The 21,290-nt window shown below is 41.6% G+C and overlaps 2 non-coding genes across 2 annotated transcripts; both read right to left on the bottom strand.

Annotated features, from left to right (window-relative positions):
- Positions 1–2,600: 2,600 nt before the first annotated feature.
- On the bottom strand, positions 2,601–2,706 carry LOC120254617. The gene has a single exon (XR_005534680.1). It is a non-coding gene; the product is annotated as a small nucleolar RNA R71 (small nucleolar RNA).
- Positions 2,707–20,794: 18,088 nt separating this feature from the next.
- LOC120254618 lies at positions 20,795–20,901 on the bottom strand. The gene has a single exon (XR_005534681.1). It is a non-coding gene; the product is annotated as a small nucleolar RNA R71 (small nucleolar RNA).
- Between the last annotated feature and the right edge of the window lie 389 nt (positions 20,902–21,290).

Genomic DNA, 21,290 nt, shown 5'->3' on the forward strand with positions numbered 1-21,290 from the left:
AAATGACCCAACCTAGTCACTATAACAAAATTCCCACAGTTTTAAATTAGCAAAGGCTCCATACTATCTACCTAAGTTAGTTGTTCCTGCTATATATTGTGCTACATGATAAGTACTTGTGTATTAATAGTACGAAGTAATATTTTCTTATATTGAGCATTACTTTTCTAAGATTTTATCGCTTATTAATGTGTATTTGTGTTCTTTTGCCCATGAAGGGTTGTGAAGGCCATTGTGGAAGAAATGAACCAAAAGTAGATCATGGATGCATTTGTTGATGAAGTCTTGGAGTGAACAAACGTGAAGACACAATTTGTGAGTAAAGACATGTGAGTGTGTGCCAACCTCCATTGTGAACATGCGAATACACACAGTAAAGGGGCACAAAGGCAGTCACACTCATGTGTTCCGACTTGTGCAAGACTAGAAAGATCTTCGTCAATGTGGTTTTATTGAAGACACGACACGATCTACCGCATGAATGTGTGGCCATTCTAGTGGCCTCGATGAAAAGTGTGGATTCGGGAGTATTTTGGCGAAGTACAGTAGCAGTTTACTATAGTAAAATCAATGTAGCAGTTACTGTGTATAGCTCGCAGAAAATTAATGTCTTGGAAATTCACACGGACGTGTGGATGCTCGATTCTAGCCCTATTTAAGCCGCGATTTCAGACATTTTGGGCATCCTTTTTCCAATCCTTTTCTCATCTTTTCCCCATCTTTGGAGGTGCTCGTGGCTAGGGTTTGGAGAGGCTTTGGCTAGGTCTTTGGAGTGGTTCTATGGCCTTCGACATCGGATTTCTTCGGAAGATAGTTATTGGGAGAGCTTTTCGTCGGCATTGATTCAGTGAGGTGTGCCCTAGGCTTGACGAGGGAACCCTTTAGAGAGAACAAGGCAACTCCAGAAGACCATCGATATGGACTACGAGGGGGTTTTACATATGGATTGCATGCTTTTACATTCGATTTCATTATTGATTGTATCTTGCTCCTTGGAGAGCTAAACCCCTAATGGGTGCTTGGACATGTAAACCTTAGGATGATTTTGTTTTATTGATATTTCATTATGTTTCTTTGATTGATGTTTTTAATTGAGTTCTAACCTTGAGTACTTGTTGAATTGATTTTCCCTTATAGTGATACTAGGGTTGAGAATCTATCTTGGTAATTTTGGTGGATGTGTGACACACCATGAGGGTTAGACAAAACTAGGTTAGAGAGGATCAAGAGGGTGAGTCCAGAGATAGTGGAACGTCCTATTTCCCTTCCGATATGATTTATCCTAGCTCCACATTCTAAGAGTTCTTTGCGGTTACAATAGATTGAAGTGCTAAGAGACAAACTCCATTGGGGCTTAGTTGCGTGAGCAATAGAGTGAAGTGTTAAAGTAATCCTTAGTGTTTGGGCTTAATTGTAACTAGGGGTCTTTCGCTTGGACCAAAGGGTTAGATCTATATTAGGGAATAGGGTTCATTACTTTGAATCCCCAAATCTTCATACAACCCAACACAGTGTGAGGCGTCGAGAGTATCCCTTTCCACTGGGGCATAGTGTGAGGGTTAGTCACGGTTGACTTTAGGTTTGGGACCATGTGTCTTAGAGTTTCCATGACTGATTAGACATCAGTTAGGAGACATAATGATTGGTCTTGCACTTGAAACAATAGTCCTAGGGTAATCAATGTCCGGGTGCCCCATTTTCTATTGATTGCCTCTCCTTATATCCCTATTGCACTTTCCTTTCTTCTTACTTTATTTCTATTTACATTGATATTGTTCACACCAGTCTTAAATCATCTTCACTATAGCTAAATAGCAATACTTGTGTTTGTGAGCACTATTCCCTGTGGATATGACTACCGACTCACTAGGGTATTTTATTACTTCGACGACCCGTGCACTTGTAGTACGCACTTGCAAGGGGTGTGTCATAGTTTTTGGCCCCGTTACCGGGAAATAGGCATTTTGGAAGCATTTTACACTTTGCTATTTTAGCTATTCGTCACTTGTTCTATTTCACACTTTCTTATTCTTCCTTATTATGATTTGTTTTTCTTTCTTTGGTTGCAGCCTTAGGTTAAGACTCGAGGAAACCCTTTGAAATTGGTTGAAGGTGATCCAGATATTGAAAGAAGAATTCATAGAAGGGGAAAAGAACCTATGCAAGAACAGTCAAATCAAGCTGAGATAGAAGGTGAAGGGTCTGATAATATGGCAGAACAGAATGAGCAGCAGAGGATACTCTCAGATTATGCCAGACCCGCAGTTCTTGGCACGCAGTTAAGTATTGTGCGGCAACCGATCACAACTCAGAATTTTGAGCTCAAGCCAGGCTTCATCCAGATGTTACAACAGTCCGTACACTTTAATGGTTTGGTTGATGAGGATCCAAACAATCATATTGAGAACTTTTTGGATGTATACGACATGGTCATGATTAATGGTGTAAGAGATGATGCTATTAAGCTGAGGGCCTTCCCATTTTCCTTGAAAGGGAGAGCAAAGCAATGGCTACATTCATTACCTAGAGCATCAATCACTACATGGGACGAGATGGTAGAAGCTTTTCTTGCTCGATATTTCCCTTCTGGAAAACCCACGATGCTCAGGAATGAAATATCTTCTTTTGGGCAAACGGAATTGGTGTCTCTTTTTGAGACATGGGATAGGTCAAGGAGCTTCTGCGGAAATATCCTCAACATGGGTTCCTAGAGTGGATGATTATTCATACTTTCTATAGTGGGTTGAACCCAAGCATGAAAGCAGTTACTTGATGCTACAGCAGGAGGTACCTTATGAAGCAAGACCCATGAAGAAGCCCAACATCTCATCGAAGAAATGGCTATGAATAGTTATCAGTGGAACACACGGGACAGAAAGAAGGTTGCTGGACTTTATGAGATTGATGCAGTCACATCATTGGCGGCCTAAGTTGAATCATCGAGCAAGAAGTTTGACACTCTGACTTCTCCTAGAGTGGCAGCCGTGATGAGTTACACCGGGTGTGGGGGAGGACATGCACCATCTGATTGCCCTATTTTAATTGGTGGTACTGCTTCCGCGGAACAGGTTGATTTTGTAAGTAATGCAATAAGAGGTCAATGAAATCCATATAGCAATACCTACAATCCGGGGTGGAGAAGCCACCCAAACCTTTCATGGAGTAATCAAGGGCAACAAAAGACTATGGAACCACTAGGTTTCCAACCACAACAACAAGCCCCGAACATGGAGAATCGAGTTTCAGGATTGGAGAACTGGATGACCAATTTAGAGAAGGCCTTGACCAAGTGCATTCAATTATTAGATACAAGATTTTAATCGGTTGAGGCCACACTTCACAACCACACCGCTTCATTGCACAACTTGGAGAACTAAGTGGACCAAATTGCGAAGTCACTCTCAGAAAGACCTCAAGGGAGTTTGCCTAGAAACACGGAGACCAATCTAAGAGAGCATGTGAAGGCAATCACTTTGAGAAGTGGTCATGAAGTTGAGAGTAGGCTCCCTAGTGAGAAAACCAATGTTGAGTTACCCGAGGTCATGGAGGTTGAGGAAAGAGCCAAAGAGAAAGAGGTGGCACCCCCACCTTACAAGCCAAGAATCCCTTATCCTTCAAAATGATGAGCAATACAAGAAGTTCTTGAGTCTATTCAAGCAGTTGCACATCAACATCCCATTTATAGAGGCATTGTCTCAAATGCCTTATTATGCCAAGTTTCTCAAAGACCTCTTCACCAACAAGCTGAAGTTGGATGAGACTGCATCTATGATCTTAGATGTTTCATGTTCAGCGGTGTTACAAAAGAATATGCTGAACAAGAGAAAGGACCTCGGAAGCTTTACCATACAACATTGGTAATTTGGGCGAAGAAAAGTCATTGGTGGACTCAGGGGCTTGCATCAACGTTATGCCTTACACATTCTTCCAGAAGCTAGGTTTGGGAGAGCCTAGACCCACTCGGATGACACTCCAATTGGCTGACTGAATAGTTAGACACCCGAGGGGACATCATTGAATACGTACTTGTGAAAGTTGACAAGTACATATTTCTTATAGACTTTGTGGTGTTGGATGTTGATGAGGATGTTGAGGTCCCGTTGATACTTGGGAGGTCGTCTTTGTGCATTTCCAAGGCTCTCATTGACATGAACGGTGGGGAGTTGACATTACGAGTTAGGGATGACAAGTTCATATACCGCCTTACCGAAGCCATGCGACATTATCTTGATTTTGATGATACTTTATATTTTCTTGATACCACTGATGAGTTAATTGATGAATATGTGCAAGAAATGATGTGTCCGGACCTATATGAGTGGTTGCTAGATCAAGAAGTGGAGAAAGAAGAAGCCCTATCACTTGGTCTAGAGGGCAAGATGCAACCTACGCTGGGGACATGAAGAGGATAGTACAAAAGATGAAAAGAGTAAGGAGACATCACAAGAAGTGCCCCAATGCTAGGGATGTGCATGCATGGAGTAAGGATGACAAACACTTGTTTGGTAACAAGCTCAATAACTCTTCTTCTACCTTGAAAGGATTTTATTCAGCATGCTTTCAAGTTGTAGGTAGGAGGGCAACTTTCATCCATGAGCCCCCATGAGGTAAGGTCAGGTATGTCAAGCTAAGTCTAGTTAAAGAAGCATTTATTGGGCGGCAACCCAAGTCTTTACTGTTTTTTCTAGGTTTTAGTTTAGTACTTGCATGAATAAGAGCTTGAGTGTTGGTGTCTTGATTTTTACATGCTATTGCTGTGCTTTTCTCGTGGATCATTGGTGTTTTCATGTGCTTAATTGTGATTGGCAAAGTTTCTTGGTCATTTGAGCATGTTTTCCATGATTCTCTGATCAGTTTTTTAGAGTATATGCAGGCTCTGTGTGTATGAGTGTGCAGAAATTTTTCTGCAGAGTCTGTAATTTTTCTAAGTCATCCAGCGAAGACACACGGCCGTGTGGAAATTCTACATGGGCATGTGTTTCTATTCAGAGCTCATCCTGGGAGGACACAAGGGTGTGTCTGCCCCAGTGAATGACCTTCTGACGGTCACACGCCCGTGGGTAATTTCCACATTAGCGTGTGTTTCTCTACAGAGTTCTCAAACTCCATTTTGAGAAGACACAGGGGCATGTGAATGACCCTGTGAACTACACACGGGCGTGGGTAATTTCCACACGACCGTGTGAAACTCTCCAGAGACTTCTTTTCCATCCCGAGAGCATACAGGGATATGTGAGTGCCCCTGTTAGTACCCCTATGAGCATCCACACGCCCGTGTGGAATTTCCACATGGGCGTGTGGAACACTTAGCCATTTCTCTCGGGAGGACAGAGAAGCCATAGGGGCATGTGGGTGCCCCTGTGGGTCGGGCACACGGGCGTGGGGAAATTTCCACACGCCCGTGTGGATGCGTTCAGAGCCAACTTGAACTATCTCGAGAGCACACAGGGGCGTGTGTCTGCCCCTGTGATACTCCCCTGTGGATTCACATGGGCGTGGGTAATTTCCATACACCCGTGTGGATGCATAGAAAGCCAAGAGGCGCGGCTTTTCTTTAAAATCTACTCACACCTCTTCATCTTTTCACTCCCAAACACTCAGAGAACGTATTTTTTACTCTTGTGACCCTTCATTGTTGATTTATAGAGGTTTTTAGTGTGCTTTCCGGCCGTATTCAAGGTTTTATACTCTTATTGCATCAGTAAGCCCCCTTTTGCTCTTTCTCTTCGCCAATCTTGATTTATTTAGCTTTAACTGGTGAATGTTGTTTCGATTTCATGATTAAATGGATGATGCATCTTTTAGAGTGATTTTAGAATGAATTTGTGATAGATTTTTGAGAGTTTTGCATAGTGGCCATGCGGTTTTCATGCCTCATGGATCCACACGGGTGTGTGGAATTTCCACATGACCGTATGGATTTTTGCAGTATTGATTTTTAAGTTTATTTGATCGATTTCTTTTTCAAATCTTGCATATATGGCACCCAGGACCAAGAAAGCGGTCGGTAAGTGTCCACAATAGTCTTCTCCCGAGCCGGAGTAGTTGAAATTTGTGATCCCCGAACACCACGTTCGGTTTGAGCGTCTATCGAAGCTCAAGTTCGGGCAGTCACGTTTCTCAGACTTGAGTGCACTCAGAAAGATCCAGAGAGGAGATTTGGTGGCTGAGGAAGTTGATGAGCTCCTCTCAGTCAGTAGCTGGAGGAGATTATTGTCTATACAAGAGCCAGTGATCTGTATGCTTACTTTAGAGGTGCTCTCTTCGTTCGAGTTCGATCGCTCATACAGTTGTTTCTCGAGCATCAATACTATACAGTTCAGAGCATTTGGACAACACTACAGTATGAGCATCACTGAGTTCTCCGTTTGACTTGGACTATATGATGATGCTTTCACTGATACAGAGGAATATGCATAGCTACCGACAGATTACCCTAGCAGCTTGACAACTCAGCGCACATACAGAGCACTATGCAGACAGGGACAGTATGAGCCGGGAGTCTCTAAGGCGACATGCCTCTCCTGGCCGACTTACTACTACATCAACGCTATTCTTAGCTGATTAGTGAATGGGCGTGGTGACAGTACAGGAGTGTTGAGCCACTAGGAGATGCTGTACTTGTACTCGATGGTGCAGAGTGAGCCACTTCACCTGGGGCACATTATAGCAGAGTATCTGTGGTATTAGGGTTAGTATGCCAGGGTTGGAGTACTATTCTCAGGCCCGTACATCACCAAACTCATCATCAGGATGGGTTCGCTAGACGCAATTAGGGGGGATGAGAAGATGATAGTACCATCTCCCCTCGGCTTGGAGACTATGAGACTCATGGGGATGATCCGTAGATACAGATATGGAGTTTATGTGATGATCATACCCCACGAGAGCCAGCCAAAGGTGAGAGAGACACAGTAGAGGGGTCACAGCCTGCTCTCGAGCCACAGCTAGAGCAGATACAGACTGAGGCACCCTCTACAGTGCAAGAGCCACCTTCAGTGCGCATGTTTTCTCCATCTCGAGCCTATGATCATTTTAAGAAGCTCGAGAGTGCTATAGGGGTGCTACGTGTAGAGATAGTGAGGTTCATATGACATAAGCTGTGAACCATATAGGGGTGATGGCGCGTCTCGACATCTTATGGCATATTCTCGTGCGAAGACGTGACCTCTCCCTTTGTGATGTGACCCAGAACTCCACCAACTCCTCCGACATCACCAACACCACCATCATCACCAGCAGCACTGGTATCATCTCCAACAACACTAGTAGAGATAGCAGAGCCCTATGCCGGTGCTTGAGGCATCTTTATTTTCTTTGTTCTTAGTTTTCGTATTTTATTTCTGCATTATTTTTAACTTGTACTACTCAGAAAGGATTCTCCTTCTGAGTTTATCTTTTATTTTCAGTCTTTCGAGTTGTATTTCACTTTTCATATCTATAAACTCGAGTTATTTTTGTTTTTGTTGAGCTTCACTGAACCCCCCTGTGTATATGTGCAGATGGTCTTGTGAGTCTGGAATTTGAGGATTAGTCATTGGCACGGTCAATGTGATATTCACATGGCCGTGTGTGCTTCATAACCCGTTGGAACTCAACTCTCAATGAATATAGCTCCATCAAGTGTACCATTAGAAGTTAAGGGAGTATTGTTTCAATTTCCCATCTCCGTATGTGTGTTTTGATTGCTTTATATCTTATTGTGCTTGCATACATACATTGAGGGCAATGTACATCTTAAGTGTGGTGGTGGTGGGGGAGGGAGGGGGTGTTCACATTACACATGTTCTATGCTTATGCTTCATTGTTTATCCTCATCTAGACAATGGCAGTTCACTTTAGTTGCAATGGTTGTATTCTTAAGTTTAGGAGAATTTTTAACATTGAATGTTCTCATGCTCTAGTTTTACTTGAATTTTTAGGAATTTTTGCCCGATTGACACTTTGTTGCACTACTCACTCATCAAACCTTGTAGAAACTCAAGTTCGACATTTAAGGGACTGTTTTAGTTTGTTTCTTGTTTTAATCTCTTTGAAAAAAAGTTGAATACATGAAAAAGAAAAAAAAATAGATATGTTTGTTTGTTTGTGCATTGGAGATGGAAAGAGCTATCACCTATGAAGTATGAAGCTACTCTCATAAGTTAGATACTAGTTATGCCTTAGTGAGAGAAAAAGCTATCTCATGGGATGAGTAAAAACTACTACCCTGGTAGAAAGAGCTACCACTGCGAAAGTGTGAAAGCCACCTCACCGGCCGCTTAGGAAAGGGCTACCTTAGAGGATTTGTGAAGCTACTACCTTTTCTTTGTTTTTTATACATAAATAAATGTCTCTTACTGAAAACTTTGAGGAGTATACATTGGGTTGACTTGAGTGAGTTTACACATGCTTACACGATATTTGGTTATTGTCCTTTTTGATTCAAGTTCTTAGCTAGAGCATTGATTTTTCTTATTCGGTGTTGAAAATTTTCCATACTTGTAGAATGCTTCCCTTGCATGCTTATGGTGAACCTAAGGCCAAGCACTTTCAATTTTCCTTCTATATTCTTGAATGTTTTATTTTTGCTTGAGGACAAGCAAAAGCTTAAGTGTGGGGTAGTTTGATAAGTGCTTGTGTATTAGTAATTTGAAGTATTCTTTTCTTACATTGAGCATTACTTTTCTCAGATTTTATCGCTTATCTGTATGTATTTGTGTTCTTTTGTGCATGAAGAGTTGTAAAAGCATTTGTGGAAGAAATGAACCAAAAGTAGATCATGGATGCATTTATTGATGAAGTCTTGGAGTGAATAAATGTGAAGACACAATTTGTGAGCAAAGACATGTGAGTGTGTGCCAACCTCCGTTGTGCTTGAGCGAAGATACAATTTGGAGGGGCACAAAAGCAGTCACACTCATGTGTTCTGACTTGTGCAAGATTAGCAAGATCTTTCGTCAATGTGGCTAAGTTGAAGACGCGATGTGATTTGCAGCATGGATGTGTGCCTATTCATGAGGCCTCGATGAAAAGTTTGGATTCGGGAATATTTTGGCAAAGTACTATAGTAGTTCACTATAGTAAATCACTATAGTAGTTACTGTTCACATATCACAGAAAATCAGTGTCATGGAAATTCACACGGCGTGTGGAAAGGATGCCCGATTCCAGCCTTATTTAAGCCGCGATTTCAGACGTTTTGGGGATCCTTTTTCTAATCCTTTTCTCATATTTTCCCCATCTTTGGAGGTGCTCACAGCTAGGGTTTGGAGAGGCTTTGGCTAGGTCTTTAGAGTGGTTCTACGACCTTCGAGATCATGTTCCTTCGGAAGATAGTTATTAGGGGAGCTTTCGTCGGCATAGATTTGGCTAGGTGTGCCCTAGGCTTGACGAGGGAACCCTTGGAGAAGACGAGACAATTCCCCAAGATCATCGATACGACTACGAGGGGATTTTACTTATGGATTTCATGCTTTTACATTCAATTTCATTATTGATTGTATTTTGCTCCATGGAGAGCTAACCCCCTAGTGGGTGCTTGGACTTGTAAACCTTAGGATGATTTTGTTTCATTGATCTTTCATTATGTTTCTTTAATTAATGTTTTTAATTGGGTTCTAACCTTGAATGCTTGTTGAATTGATTTTCCCTTAGAGTGACACTAGGGTTGAGAATCTATCTTGGTAATCCTTGTGGATGAGTGACACACCATGAGGGTTAGACAAACCTAGGTTGGAGAGGGTCGAGAGGGTGAGTCGAGAGGTAGCAGAATGTCCCCTTTCCCTTCCGATGTGATTCATCCTATCTCCACGTTCCAAGAGTTCTTTGCGGTCATAATAGAGTGAAGTGCTAAGAGACAAACTCCACTGAGGCTTAGTTGCGCGAGCAACAGAGTGAAGTGTTGAAGTAATCCTTAGTGCTGGGGCTTAATTGTGACTAGGGGTCTTTCGCTTGGACGAAAGGGTTAGATCTATATTAGGGAATAGGGTTTATTACTTGGAATCTCCAAATCTTCATCCAATCCCACACAGTGTGAGGCGTCGAGAGTATTCCCTTTCCATCGGGGCATAGTGTGAGGGTTAGTCACGGTTGACCTTAGGTTTGGGATCGTGTGTCTTAGAGAATTTTCACGAATCATTAGACATTAGTTAGGAGACATAATGATTGGTCTTGCACTTGAAACAATAGTCCTAGGGTGAGCAATGTCCGGGTGTCCCATTTCCAATCAATTGCCTCTCCTTATATCCCTATTGCACTTTCCTTTCTTCTTACTTTATTTCTATTTGCATTGATATTTTTCACACCACTCTTAAATCATCTTCACTATAGCTAAATAACAATACTTGTGTTTCTGAGCACTATTCCCTGTGGATACGACTATCCACTCACCAGGGTACTTTATTACTTCGACAACCCGTGCATTTGTGATAGGCACTCACAAGGGGTGTGCCACTACCCCTAGATGATGCCTTATGGGGCTATTTAAGAACCTTGATATAACACTGGGAACATGTGAGATATCTGGTCGAGTCTAACTTAAATACAACATACCACCACCGAAAATTCTATACACTTTATTGTCTGCATTCTCTGAAGAATCACTTACATGTAATTTTGCATTTGAATTTATTAGGGTTGAGACTGAATAGCTCCCTTGTAGATTGAATCTATTCAGTAAATCCTCAACATATTTTTGCTGAGAAACAAATACACCATACTCTATCTTCATGACTTGCAACCAAAGGAAATAATGTAGCACCCCAAGATCAGTTAACTCAAAGGTTTTCTTTATGCTCACCTTGAACTTTTTTATAAGACTTTGTGATGAACCCATATATATCATATCATCATTGTACAAGCAAACAAATAGAATACTTTCTTCTTTATATAGAGTATATGCTCATTTTGACTCTTCTCAAAGCCATGCTCTAGAAAATAGTGATCAATCCACCTATACCATGCTCTCAGCGCTTGTTTCAGGCCATACAAGGACTTGGTAAGCTTATATACCTTATCTTCATTCAATGCCACAATGAATCCATCAGGTTGATCAATGAACACTTCTTCCTATAGTTCACCATTTAGAATGGCCGACTTCACATCAAATTGGTAGATGGTCCAATTCTGATGTGCTGTAGTTATGAAAAATACTTGGATAGTCTCTAATTGGGCAACGGGTGAGAAGGTATCATCAACATCTATGCCTTAGACCTACGAGTACCCCTTGGCGATGAGATGAGTGTTGTGCTTTTGGATGGCCCCACTAACCTTTAACTTAGTTTTATATATCCACTTAAGTCCAATTGTTCTTTTTCCCTCAGGCAATGTAACTAGCTTCCAAGTTCCATTTCTCTCTATAGCTACATATTCTTAATCCACAGCCTTCTGACAGACTTCCATATTTGTTGCCTTATTATATGAGTGATAGGTAAAACCTTAGTCACCTATGGAATACAAGTGCATGTATCTATCCAGTTATAAAGTGTGATAAGAAGCAAGGGTATCGGTACACGGGGAACTAAAGAATACTAGTACTGAATCTAATCAGACAATCAACCTAATCAAAATGGTAAAGTGTGAAAACAAACCAAGAATAAGTATCAAAATAATAAAAGGTAAGCACGTTTGATAAGCATGAAAAGGAATTAGCGCATAGATTTTCTCTAGGGTTTGTTAGGTCATAGACAATGGTTGTATAAATTCTTACAATCTAATTAAACTGAGAGAATTCTTAAATTTTGCTACTCCATTTCTCAAGGTGAATCGCAATTGATCCCATACGGTGTTAATATAGACAACCCTATGACCACAGTACACCCTATGAACTCTTATGTAGAATAAGCGAGAATTCAAAATATAGACAATTCTCTTCTCAAATTAAGTGCCCCTAATCCCATGCTAAGTAGAATCATAATCTTTTCCTGAGACTACTCCCTAAGATTGCAATACGAATGGAATTCCTTCCTAATTTACTTGGAATTATTATGGGAGGAGAACTCTCAACTCCAAAGTACCCTATATCTAGGCAAACTTTTAATCCCCTTCAATTGTGGTTTGCCTATACTAGGTGGGTCTCTTAACTCATCACACAAGCACATCAAACATGAATTCATGGCTCTCGCCTCAATAGAATTTAAGATGAGAAAGACACGCAATTGAATTCAATAATGAAAGATTGCAATTAACAAATCAATGTAAATATATTCAATATCCACAACCAAAGTCAATCAAATTATAAACCCTAGAGTTCATCTATACCCAAACACCTAAAAATTAGTTCTTTATCAAAGGAGAACAGTCATCTAATCCACAAGAGATAATAGACATGATTAAAAGCATAAAAACCCCCTTTCCATTCTTTCCCATTAAGATGCCAATGAACTCCTCTCCTATCTTGCACAAACGCCATCAAGGGTGCTCCTCAATGGTTCCAATGGTGTGCAAGAAGGGATGTGAGTCTCTTCTTCTTGATGGATTACACTAGAAAATCTGACGAAGGTTCCCCTCTTTCTCCCTTTGCTTGGCCATCAAAAGATTCTTTGAAAACACTAATCAGAATCTTTTATACCTAACCACTTATGTGCTGCTTGTGAGTGTAAAAAGAGGTTGTAAGGAGCTAAAGATGATGGGCCTCATACTTTACGGGCATCTTACGGCCATAAGCTTTACCTGAAAGGTCTTTTGTCTTGATGTTATGGTCTAGCTTATAGCAGTAAGTGTTGGAACATAAACTTTTGTGGATGGTGCTTACAATCTCCTTTATAGCTGTGTGTTGATCCTTATAAGCTACTTTGGACATCCTTTACTATTTGTCTTATGGGCGTAAGTCTTATCTGTAATTTCCTCTGTTTGATTATTATGCTCCTCCTTATGGGAATAGGCATGAAAGCATGGTTCTAGGGATGATCCTTATGGCCATAAGTCCAACTGTAAGGTGTTTTGTCTGGCCTGTTTTCAACTGTTGATGGTAAGAGAACTCTACCTTCTTTATTTTGGCTCCAAATTGCTTCTTTTGGCTTTTTCTCCCCTCATTAAATAGTTCCCATTAACTAAAAAAATAATTTACACCATGTTTAACATCATCTTCTCATGCCAAATAAGTGTATAAAATGATATAAAATGATATACGATTATACATTTATCAATAAGATTAGATCTAAAACATTAAGAGCAAACTTACATGTATCATTGATATCTTACAAGGATCTCAACTTCAGAGGTGTTGAGTTTGATGGTGATGCATTGTTGGTGGCTGAGTCCACTCTTGCTTCACCTCTTCCCACTAAGCTTGTAGAGGTTCCTTCATGTGCCATTGGTGCAGCTCTGGCTGCTGGTTAGTTCAGTGCATCTGTTTCCTAGGGAACATCAATGTTAACTCCTGTGCTTTAACTCTTATGTGAGATTCACCTGAGACTTTGAACATTACTCTTGGTTCTCTCTTTGCGTCAGTGCCCCAATTCTAAAGAGCACCTTCATGAAAGTAAACATCCGTGCTAACTACACCACCACTAGTTATAGGGTTATAAAGTTTATATGCTTTAGATTCAACACAGTAACCCACAAAGATACATTTCACTGTCAAACTATATCTCTGAACATCAAAAATCTACAGGAAAGCATGTTGTTATGAGTCCTTTGTATTATTACTACTTGTGATCAAGTATTCTTGTCCATGATGGAGCAAACATATGTTAGAGTGACATTGAAGAGTTAGGAGAGTGATTGAAGAAAGGAAACACTACAACAAAATAGGATTTTTGTGATGTTTGTCATATGTCGTAAAATAGAAAACAACCATTGGGATAGCTCTATACCGACTTTTGTAACAAATGTCAATTATATGTCACAATTTCTACATTCGGTATACTTTATTGTGATGTTTCCATGAAACTTCGATACCTACATATTGATTGCTTCCCCGCAAGTGTATGGGATCGCCAAGTAATACCTCGTGTGAAGACACGAGGATCGTATTCCACGGGGCTAAGGATCTCCTATTACTCCTTCTCGAGCTATTATCTAGCCTAAGATCTCAAATGATGGATTTTTACTCTACTAAAAGCAAGTAAAACTAAAACAAGGTTATGAAAAAATTAGAGAGCACAAGCAATGAGCAAGAAAGAAATTCAATATAATGCAAAGGCCTATGGATGTGGATCCCCTTGAGGGGTTATCATGCAACATGGATGATGATCTAAAGATGCAAGGGTAAAAATGGACCATGAGATTCCAAGATTAGAACAACCCCAATTTCTGGGCGATTGAACCCTAATCCCATACAAACATAGATAGGAATTTCTTCCAAATCTACATTCCTACGATTGCATTAAGTACAAGGAAATCTCACTTAGGAATAAACCTACTCTTCTTCGGATTAAACCTACATGGAGGGCTACCAAACACCCAATTTCTCGGCGTGATGATACATGTATCCCCTTCTAATCCATTCATGATCTAATACATGCGAGCAAGTCACATCTACATGCATCACTCATAAAAGAGCTACGGACTTCTCCTTAGTGTAGCACTTAGCATGAAAACAATGGATTAGATCTCAAATTTGCCCAAACATGGAATTAACAAGTTATCATCCAACATACATGATAAAACCCCCCAAGGTTCACCAACACCCGGTGGCCTTGGGGGTCTAGTGTGTCATCATCTCACAACAAGCAATACAAACAAGCAAAACATGAAACAAAAGCATAAATGACACTCCCTAGATGAAATGGTGAAGGAGGAGGTGAAGAATGTGCCGAATGACGCTTTCCCCGCCAAAGGAGTGCCAAATGACGCTTCCTCTAGCCGTGGGTCTCCTTTCTTCAAATCGTGGTAGATCTCCACTTGAATGATGTTGCCTTCTTGCCTTGAGAGTCTTGGACCTTGGGCTTGGATGATCTTCTAGCTTCCTTGCCCTTCTTCTCCTCCCCAAGGTCGCCCAAAAACTCCCAAGTGTTCTCCCAAAGTCGGCTAAGAAAAGGGCCAGCCAAAAGTCCCCTTTTTCTGCCCTAAAAGTTGGTATTTATAACCCCCGAGGCATACGGGTCGCGATCCATACGGGGTGCATATGACCCCCATACTGGGTAGTATGGAAATCTGGGCAGACACTCCAAAACAATCCCCTACTACAGTGCATATGGCCCCCATACTGGGTAGTATGGGGGTAGTATGAAATTCCTGTTTTCTTCTCTTTTTGCCCAAATGATATCTTCTTGTTCTCCATGGCTTCCTTGTGCCCTACAAAGCAAATAATAGATAATTAAGCGCAAAACGGGCATCAAACCTCACAAAATACATGCAAAGTGAATACGATATATGCATGAAAACATCTACATTTAGACACTTATCAAATATCCCCACACTTAAGCATTGCTTGTCCCCAAGCAAACAACTCATGAAAAACAAAGAGGCTGTGAAGTGGCTAATTGCACTACCTCTGGGATCAAGTAAATATAAGACTCCAAAAGCAATGGACAATGATACATAGATGTTGAGTCATAGTCAATAAGCATAATAAAAATATCCTGTCTCACCCCTTATATGTCTGTGCCGTGTTAGTGAATCTTATATCTCATATGCCCTGATCTGGTCTAGCCTAAGGACTTCAATCAGTACAGCTCTAGATGCTAATCACTCCACTTACAAAGAATACTAAGTCTTAAACTACTAAGTGCTACTTCAATGGCCAAGTAAGATCCTTCTAAATCTATAGCTCGAAACTAAATCCACTTTCATCTCAAAACCTTTGGTAGGTACTCACATAGATCACTAGAGTTTTTATTTTCATTTCATCATTCATTTCTTTTCATTTTTTTTTTCTCGAGTCCGACTAACGTAGATTGCACCAACATCATTTTGAAATCTTTCTGGAGGGTGTACATGCTGGTTAGGCACAAGAGCCACCCAACTACTCGATTACAGTCTACATAGACGCATTCATGCTTCAGAAGCAGAGGAATACTGACATAGACTCATTTTTTTTTCTCTCATTTTTTTCTTTTCTTTTTCATTCATTTCATTTTTTTCAATTTTTTTTTTCACATTCACCCTAGATTACATCTTCAGAGTACTCTACATGACACAAAACTAGGATTAGCTCAACAAGACTTAGAAGTTCTTAAGAGTCCATTGAAGGAAAGATTTTAGTGTTCTAAGGCCAAGTACTCAAAGTAGTGTGTTACGCATACAAGAGAGTTAGAGAGTAGTCACATTGGCTATTCCCAGGGCATTGACAAAAAATTCAGTGCACATGACAATACTAGGGGTAAAACAGGATTCAATAAAGCATAGAAACAAGTAACTCACATCAATCATTAGTCCAAGCTAAAAGAATCTTACAAGAATAAACAAAGCCATCATAGGTAACACTAGCATGTAGTAAATGATCCTAATACATGAAATACACCCATCCCCACACTTAGTGTTGTACATTGCCCTCAATGTACACTAATCATGAAAAATATGAAAGATGAAGCAATGCAAATAATAAAGGAGGGTGAAAACGAACTCCCCAGTTCAACTTGTGCTCGTCGTGAAGTAGGATGTGAGAAAATGTGTGGTGAGCAATACATGTCCTGTCCGACCTCCATTAAAACCAGGAAAGCCCACCAAATTCCCTTAATGCCCTGCGAGGCAAAAAGGGGACATCATCATTCCACAAAGAATTTAAAAATACAAGCACAAAGGGAAAACTAGAGAGTAGTCAACAAAAACACAAAGATGAAAATAAACTAAAGTTCGACAATACAAGTCGGTAGGGTAGAACCATGCCAACTTAACAAAATACAAAACAAAGTAAGCAAAAGTAAACAATATTTGTCCAAGCCCCAACAAGCTGCTACTCATCACAATCTGGTGCTGGTGGTGGTGGCATGGCGGTAGAAGAAGTGGCTACAGTGTGCGAGGATGAACCACAGTAGGAAGTGATGAAACGGTGAAGATCTGCCTCGAGCCGGCGCTGTCCCTCAATGATCTGGTAAAGCTGGCTGCGAATCTTACGCTACTCCTGACGCACAGCCCGAACCTCACCCTCAAGCCCCCTCAGTCTCATGTCAAAGTCAGGTAAAGATGTAGCGCCAGGGGTAGGAGCAGGCGCACCCTCAGGGTCTAACTCTGTGTGCTCAGTCTGTCACTAACTAGACTCACCAGTGGCCTGGTGGCTTGTGGGTCTGCCACGTGCGACCATCAAGCCTATCGCCCATATGTGGGTTGGTCCGAGCGGTACTGTACCTCCTACAACGGTCATGCCTTGCGTCTACTCAAGTAAACCCATGCCACTCATCAATCTAGTCACATAGGGCCCAATAAATATATCTCCCAATCGTGTATACGAGCCCTGGTGAAGAAATGCATCGGCGACAAGGTGGCCAAGGTGAGTAGGGCATCGCTCGAAGATGCCATGCATCGTATAAATATTGGCTTGAGTCACAACCCCCTTGCTATCGGTCCGACCCTAAATGGATCGAGCAATCAAAGCATGAATGAATCTGTGTGCCGGGTCAATCATGCGCGAGGCCTTTCGTGTTTGATCATCACCCGCCAAAGTCGCCCAATAGTTGCTTCGTCCCACTCCACTTGGGAGATCAAGCTTAAGACGCTTACCGGGCATGGAGTTGATAAACTCATCATCATAAATCCGCAAGTATTTGGCAAAATCCAAGTGGTGCATAGTACGCTTCTGTCCAAAAGCTTGAAAACGGATGGTGATAATTTTCCTATTCCACACGGAATCTCCATCTTGTTGTGCCTCAAATGTACTCAAAACCTCCAAGGTTAATTGACGAAAGGTTGGCTCGTTTATGGCAAAAAGCTTGTCCCAACAATTTTTTTGATAGCCATTCCCTTACTTGACTTGCAATCCCAAGGTTCCCCACAAGTCCCCACTCAAGGTAGCACAATGTTCTAAATGGTTTTGTTTTCAGTCGATCATATTTCTCTCGATGATGGGATAACTTGAAGACGGGATCATTGGGTGTAGAGGAGGGCCCGGTGGTCCTTGGGCGCTTGGAGGCGAGCCGTTTTGTGTTAGGCATCCCTACAATGAAGATAAACTTTGTTCAAGCTCATAGGGATACAAAGCAAAGCAAAAGAAAATGCTAGAGATAGAGGAAACACAAGAAAAATCAAAGTTTTAAGGTCATACGGCCATATAGGGGCCGTATGGTCACTATTCATACGGCAAGAGTCTCCCCTATATTCAAAGCATCGAAAATATTTTACATAAATTTGAAGGAAAATTCATCCATGACATTCACATCATTCAAACCAAGCAAAATGCTAAAGAAATCCCACACAAAATCTCCAAGAATGCCCAAGAAATGAGAAAGATAAAACTAGGGCATAGAAAAAGCATAACGATGAAATATTGAGAAAACAAGCTTTAAACTCGGGGAATGATAAGTGCTTGTGCGATATGAATGCGAAGCGTTCATTCCTTATGTTGAGCATTACTTTCCTCAGTTTTCTAAATTAATATGTGTGTTTTTATGTTACTTTTACGCAGGTAGGGTTGTGAGGCCGAGTATGAAGAAAATGGGCCAATGTGGATCATAATGCACCTATTTTGGAGCAGATTTTGTTAAGGTTCAAACGCGAAGACATAGGTCAGGTGTGAGATGCTAGAGTGTGTGCCAACCTCCTCGCATTCGAGTGAGCACATCTATTTGGAGGGGCACAAAGACAGTCACGCTTGAGCACATCTATTTGGAGATGCTACAGTATAGCAACACTGTAGCAATTACTGTAGCAACACTGGTCACAGCCGGCCGAGAAATCAGAGAAACAGAGAATCCACACGGGCGTGTGGAAATTATCCACACCCGTGTGGAAATTCCGTACGGGCGCGTGTATCGTCCATGCCCGTGGAGTTGCCCGATTCCAGCCCTATTTAAAGCCGATTCAGCCCTGATTTTGGTATTCTTTTCTCCATCTTTTCCCCAACTTGTGAGAGAGTTTCGGCTGGGGTTTCGAGGGGTATTGGCCAGGGTTTTGGAGAGGTTCTACGGCTCCGACATCGTGATTCCATTAGGAAGAAGGTTGGTAGGGGAGCTTCCATCGAGACGTATCCTATACCGGACGAAGGAATCCTTGGACGACGAGTAGAGGACTTTCCACAAGACCATTGACACGACTATCGAGGAGGTTTCTTTATGGATTCATTACTTTTACATTCGATTTCTTTGATTGTACTAAGCTCCATGGAGAGCTAAACCCCTAGTGGGTACTTGGATGATTGTGAACCCTAGGATGTATTAGTTTCATTGAACTTCTTTATTATGCTTTCAATAACTTGATGTTTATTGTGAGTTCCAACCTTGAATGCTTGATTGTATGAACATTTCCCCTAGAGTGACACTAGGGTTGAGAGTTCTTGTTGGTAACCTTGTGAGTGAGTGACACACCACTAGCGTTAGACAAAAGCTAGGTTGGAGAGGGTTGAGAGGGTGAGTCGAGAGTGCAGGGAGCGTCCCACTTTCCCTCCGACGTGATAGATTCTACCTCCGTTCCTCGAGTTCTTTGCGGCCATAATGGAGTGAATGGTCTAAGAGATGAACCTCCGCTGGGGCCAAGTTGCGCGTGCAATGGAGTGAAGCGTTGAGAGGATTTTAGTATCTAGGGCTTAATTGTGGCTAGGGACCTTCCACTTGGACCAAAGGGGTAGGTCTATATTTAGGAAGAGATTTATCACTTGGAATTCCCTAGAGCTCATTGCAACTCTATGCGAGTGCGAGGTGTTGAGATTGTTCGATTTTTCCTCCGGGACATGTATAGAGTTAGGCATAGTTGACCTTAAATTTGGGACTATGTATGTAAGGATTTCCACAACTCACCATTGTATTGATTAGGAAGCATAATAGAGAGTTCTTGCACTTGAAGCGATCATCCTAGGTAAAGCATTATCCGAGTACCCCATTCTTTATCGATTGCCTTACCCTCTTCTTACTTTTGCTCTTTCACTTGTTGTTTTTATTGTTGAGAATTGAATCAATTTCACACTTATCACTATTGATATTCCACATAGCTAAGAATCAAATTAAGTATTTTCACTCCCTACTCCCTGTGGATTCGACCCCGCTCACCCGGGATTATTACTTCGACAAGCCCGTGCACTTGCGGGATATAAGCAAGGGGACCTTGTCAAGTTTTTGGCGCCGTTGTTGGGGAGCTAGGCGTTTAGAGATACTTTGCACTTTGTTTTCTTAGCTATTTCACCCCACATTCTATTCCATATCTTCTTATTCTATCATTTTTTTGATTTTCTTTTTCTTTTTCTTTGGTACAGCTCCAGGTTATGACCCGAGGGAATCCATCAATATTGATTGAAGGAGACCCTAAGCTTGAACGTACACTTCAAAGGAAAGGGAAAGAACCTGTACAAGAACAGCCTAGTCCAGCTGATTTGGAAGTAGAAGGATCTGACAACATGGCGGAACAGAATGAGCAACAACGTACACTATCTGATTATGCCAGACCTTCATTGTTGGGGACATAATCGAGTATTGTGCATCCCCCAATTACAGCTCAGAATTTCGAGCTAAAGCCGGCATTTATCCATATGCTGCAGCAGTCCGCACAATTCAACAGTTTGGCCGATGAGGATCCAAACAGTCACATAGAGAGCTTTCTCGAGGTGTGTGACATGCTGAAGATCAATGGTGTGACGGATGATGCCATCAAATTGAGAGCCTTCCCATTTTCCTTAAAGGGGAAAGCAAAGCAATGGCTACACTCATTGCCTAGGGCATCAATCACTACATGGGAGGAGATGGTAGAAGCTTTTCTAGCACGTTATTTCCCTCCTGGAAAATCAGCCAAGCTTAGGAATGAGATCTCATCCTTTATGCAATTGGAATTGGAGTCTCTATTTGAGACGTGGGAATGGTTCAAGGAACTTCTGCGCAAGTGTTCGCAACACGGATTTTCGGAGTGGATGATTGTTCAAACCATCTACAATGGGTTGAATGTAGGTACAAGATAACTCTTGGATGCGGCGGCAGGAGGTACCTTAGGTAGCAAGACCCCCGACGAGGCTCATCAATTGATTGAGCAAATGGGGTTAAATAGCTACCAGTGGAACGCGAGGGAGAAGAAAAAGGTGGCCGGTCTCCATGAAATTGATGCGGTAACTTCATTGGCGGCCCAAGTGGAGAGTTTAAGTAAGAAGCTAGATCTTATAGCTTCGAATAGAGTTGCGGCCGTAACCAATTGCACCGGTTGTGGTGGAGGACATGCTCCCTCCGATTGCCCAATCGTCATTGGTGATGTTTCTTCAGTTGAGAATGTCGACTTTGTAGGTAATGGAATGAGAC

This window comes from Dioscorea cayenensis, unplaced genomic scaffold (assembly GCF_009730915.1).
Source record: "Dioscorea cayenensis subsp. rotundata cultivar TDr96_F1 unplaced genomic scaffold, TDr96_F1_v2_PseudoChromosome.rev07_lg8_w22 25.fasta BLBR01000533.1, whole genome shotgun sequence".
Lineage (NCBI taxonomy): Eukaryota > Viridiplantae > Streptophyta > Magnoliopsida > Dioscoreales > Dioscoreaceae > Dioscorea > Dioscorea cayenensis.